The 5000-nt window shown below is 35.4% G+C and overlaps 1 protein-coding gene across 3 annotated transcripts in view; it reads right to left on the reverse strand.

Moving 5' to 3' along the window:
* Positions 1–5000, reverse strand: part of LOC128251298 (uncharacterized) — a 142409-nt gene that overhangs the window by 91303 nt on the left and 46106 nt on the right. The gene's annotated exons all lie outside the window — the stretch shown is intronic.

Here is a 5000-nt window from a genome sequence, read left to right on the forward strand (position 1 = left end):
GGCTATAGTAGAAGACACTTGCCCAAGGTGCCACACAGTGGGACTGAACCCAGAACCACGTGGTTGGTAAGCAGGCTACTTACCACACAGCCCCTCCTATTTTATTCACCTACCTTGGAATCTGCACTTCAGAAACACTATAGAACATACCTGTATATAAAAAGGTATATGCCTGAATTACCAAGACCAGATATCGTCATTGACCTGGGTTGCGTTGTCTACACACAAGGTAAGAGTGTCAGGTACAAACACCCATGCACAGAGTCTTGATTTTCAATGAGTGAGCGGATTATACCAACCTAGGAAGTTGCCTCAATTTAGGTACCTAATTCAACAGAATCTTAATTACATATATATATATATATATATATATATATATATATATATATATATTTTTAATTATATGTATTTCTTCTATCTTAATGAATAAAAATTCTTCGGATAGAATAAATGGGTTAATAGAAACCAATGTAGCAAAGAACACAAAATAACTGTGGTGTAGTTCTTGTTTTTAAGGCAGGAACTCCTTGAAATTTTGGGTATTTGAGTATATTTAAAAATTTAAGGAATGGAGAAAACGCATGTTATAATTGCATACTTTATTCCTACATATGTTTCAAAGGATTACAACCTGTGTGATCCATAGGGATCTGTGATATTAAAATTGTAACCTTCTCTTCAGGGAATGCATGGGAATCATCTTAAACGTAAGACATTATGACCCTATGGATCACACAGGTTGTAATCCTTTGAAACATATGTAGGAATAAAGTATGCAATTATAACATGCGTTTTCTCCATTCCTTAAATTTTTATATTTATATATATATATATATATATATAAATGAAGAAATTGTATAAACAAACAACGTAACATATACTGAATGTAAAAAAATGAACAGGGGACAAACAGAGGGTCTGTAATTCTTCATTGGTTATTGACTGATTGGTAGTATTCAGTTTTGGGAAGCAAGCTTGCCACATAGCCATGTGCGTGTATTTAAATATATTTGTGTTGCAAAAGAGAATTATGATGTAGAACTTTATGATGTTCTTAATAATTAACCCTTTTCAGACCAATCCACCTGAGACCATCACCCCTAGTTGTATGAAACAGATTTCCTGTTTGAAAGTGATTTAAATTAACCCTTTCGTGATCAGATTACTCTCCCAAAAGTAATGCTTATTCAAATTTGGGATCTATTTTAAAACGGGGGCGCCAGTATTTTCTTAACGAAACACTTTGAAACTTGGGACACTGGTACAATGTGTCATATAAAACATCTTTTACTCTTAGTCTTCTTAACAAAAAAAAGGAATTCGCAAGTTATTCCATGTTAAAGTTGTCGTATTTCTGTAATTTCAACCAATCACTGACGTCTATTCAGCTGAATAGAGTTACTGCTGGGCGGTCATAAAAATGTTATTCCCTGTGACATATTTCATCCGGTTTAATCGTAATTTATACGCATATATTGTTTATATAATAAATTACGCTGTGCGTATCTATGTGTAACAATTTTAGAGTTCGGATTCTAGAGTTAGGGTTAGTTTTAGGGTTAGGGTTAGGGTTACGGCTACGGTTAACAGTCTAGTTAGGGTTAGGGTTAGGGGATTAATACGATATACACCGTTACAGCGCTAACTGTTTTCAACTGAATAGACGTCAGTGATTAGTAGAAATTATCGAAATAAGACAATTTTTTACATGAAATAAATTCGAATACAAAAATATTTTTCTGTTCTATAACACAAAATAGATAAGTATACGAAGTTTGAAAGTCTTTCCATACCAAAAACACTACATAAAACATAAATGAAAACTGGCGCCCCCGTTTTAAAATAGATCCCAAATTTGTCTTGAATTAATCATGCATTATCCCCATAACTTCAAGACTTCAATGATGAGATAATTTACATTTAACTGTTTAGCATTCAGATTATTTTGTCAAATGTAATTCTAATTTATTCATATTGTTTTGAATTGACCATGTATTGCCTTGTAGCTTCAAGATTTCGATGATGTGACTGTGTATTTTTAGAATGACATTGTAGGGTAGGTGTGAAAGGCTCGATATGGCCAGTCTGAACGTACAACAACTAGAATATTTAGGCCAGACATGGCTTGTTTAAATGCTAAAGATTTCAACCTTTAGCACACAGGTTACTCTGTCAAATATAATGCTAATTTATTCATATTGTTTTGAATTAATCCTGTATTATCTCACAGCTTTGAGATTTCAATGATGTGATTGTCTACTTTTAGAATGACATTGCAGAGTAGGTACGAGGAGCTGGATCTGGCCAATTTGTGTATGAAACAGGTAGAATATTTCAATTTAACCCTTTCGTTATTGTATTTATTTTGGGATGCTCTGTGTTTGTTTCTTTCAATTAATTTTAGATATAACAAAGAATTTAGTGACCTGAATAGTAATAATAATAATAATAATAATAATAATAATAATAATAATAATAATAATATCGAAAAATACCTTAGAAATGAGAACCCAGATTCGAAATTTCCCCAAGACACCTGATGAAAGCTGGAGGGTATATCATCCGAAACGTGTTAACAACAAACAAGATGAGGACAAATATCTGTCAAATGTAAAATCATGTAAATAATCCTGTATGTAATGATAATTAACTAAATTTTACCTGTAGTAGTAATTATGTTATACATGATAAAACTTAGTAATGGTTATTAGAATAAAATGAGATCTGATCAGGTAGAGGGAAGTCGTTAACTTGTAATGTATAAAGTAGATTTACAGCTCTTGGTCTTTATTCATTTTTTAATCCTTTCACTCTTAAAAGCTTATCCAATCCATGTCTTTGAGTAAGATTTATAAATCATCATTGGTGTTAAGTTAGTTTAGTCATGATCCCTCACTCACCACATTGGTAGGCACTAAGCATGAACAGGGTAATGGGTGAAGACCCCTGTCGTTCATGAATGACCATGGGATTGCACCCAGAAAGTTCCCCTCCAGGGCACAAGTCCAGGCAAGGTTGTTGTTTTATGGAAGACCAGCAGTCGCCCATGCAAACCAGCCTCCCCCACTCCATGCCACTGATGTTATCCAAGGGAAAGAAAGGCAAAGGGGCTGATACAGCTTGGCACCAATGATGTAGCAACTCATTTCTACAGATGAGTGAACTGGAGCAACGTGAAATAAAGTATTTTACTCAAAAAGCACAACACAGATTGGCGCCTGGTCTAGCCATCTGGTTCACCAGTCCTCAGTCAAATCATCCAACCCATGCCAGCATGGAAAGCGGACGTTAAATGATGATGATGATGATAGATAGATAGATAGGTGCAGGCATGGCTGTGTGGTAAGAAGCTTGCTTCCCAACCACATGATTCTGGGTTCAGTCCCACTGTGTGGCACCTTGAGCAAGCACCTTCTATTATTACCTTGGGCTTGACCAGTCTTGTGAGTGGATTTGGTAGACAGAAACTGAAAGAAGCCCATCATATATATATATATATATATATATACATAGCCAAATATAAATTTAAAGGGATATAGTGTTACAACAAAACCCCTAAATAAAAAAAAATCGTGTCCTATACATTTTACACACACGCAGAGAAAGTGTAATACATAAACAGCTATGATATACAATAATCCATTTGCTGGCAGTGCCCCAGCATGGCCACAGCCTTCTGGCTGCAACAGAGAAAAGAATAAAAGAATGCATGTTGTATATTCCAGATGCTTAGATATCCATTGTATATCTCAGGCAGATAACGTTTTAGCTCCAAATCATTTAATTTCGTTAGGTAATTTATTGAGCTCTTGTGAGATAAGTGCCAGGTTTTGCTTTACGGTTGGGTTTTTTTGTTTGTTAAGACTTAAAGTGCAACTAAAAACCATGTAAAGTGCATGCGTAGCTTTTATCTGTTTCTCTGTAGGTATATGTATATATTATTTGTGTGTGTGTGTGTGTGTGTGTGTGTAAAAGCTTCTTGTATCTATCTGTCTGTCTAGCTATCTGTGTATCTATCTGTCTGTCTTGTCCGTCTACGCAAGCTTTTTGTATCTAGTGATCAGGTGCCCTCCAACCCACTATAATATATATATATATATATATATTACACACAAACACGTACATATATATATGTATACGTATATATACACACGTACATATACACACACGTACATGCATATATACAGACACACACAGGTACATATACATATCTACACACACACACACGTACATCTCAACAAACATACACACGTAGATCTCTCTCTCTCTCTCTCTCTCTCTCTCTCTACACACACGTACAGATCTACACACACACGCGCGTACATAAGTACATATATATATATATATATACACAGACACACGTACATACATATATACATACAGACATACACACACGTCTGAATATACACACATTCAGACACGTGCGTGTTTAACGTATCCCATGTCTTCATATACGTTCACTTAGACAGATACACACACAGCCACCAAAGATACAGGCAGAGCAGCTGAAAGAAGCTCAACATGGCTCTTGTTGATAAGAGACCGCAAGTGGGAACCCTTCCGTAGGTGAAGACTAAGTTCAGTCCTCGCTGCGCCAGTTAAGTGAAGCGTACAGGCTAAGGGTCGAATCGTTTGTGACCCCAAGATACCTGCTGACGATGTGGAAGAGTATCCAGCATTGCATCGGATTTAGAAGAGCTTGTAAAATACCTGAATAGTTCTTACAGTGTCTACGTGAGGCAAAGCATCTTCTGTGCTTATTAGAGACAGATGGATGGATAGACAGACAGACAGACAGACAGATAGATAGATAGATAGATAGATAAGATGGATGGATAGATAGATAGATAGAAATACAGATGATACTAATATATACATATATATATATTCCTACATACATACATACATAATCATTTAACGTGCTTTCCATGCTACCATGGGTTAGACACACACACATATAAGAGAAGAAGAAAATGGAGATTGTGAAGTTAATAAGAGTT

The sequence above is a fragment of the Octopus bimaculoides genome, chromosome 30 (genome assembly GCF_046866305.1).
Source record: "Octopus bimaculoides isolate indiv1 chromosome 30, ASM4686630v1, whole genome shotgun sequence".
Taxonomy (NCBI): Eukaryota; Metazoa; Mollusca; class Cephalopoda; order Octopoda; family Octopodidae; genus Octopus; species Octopus bimaculoides.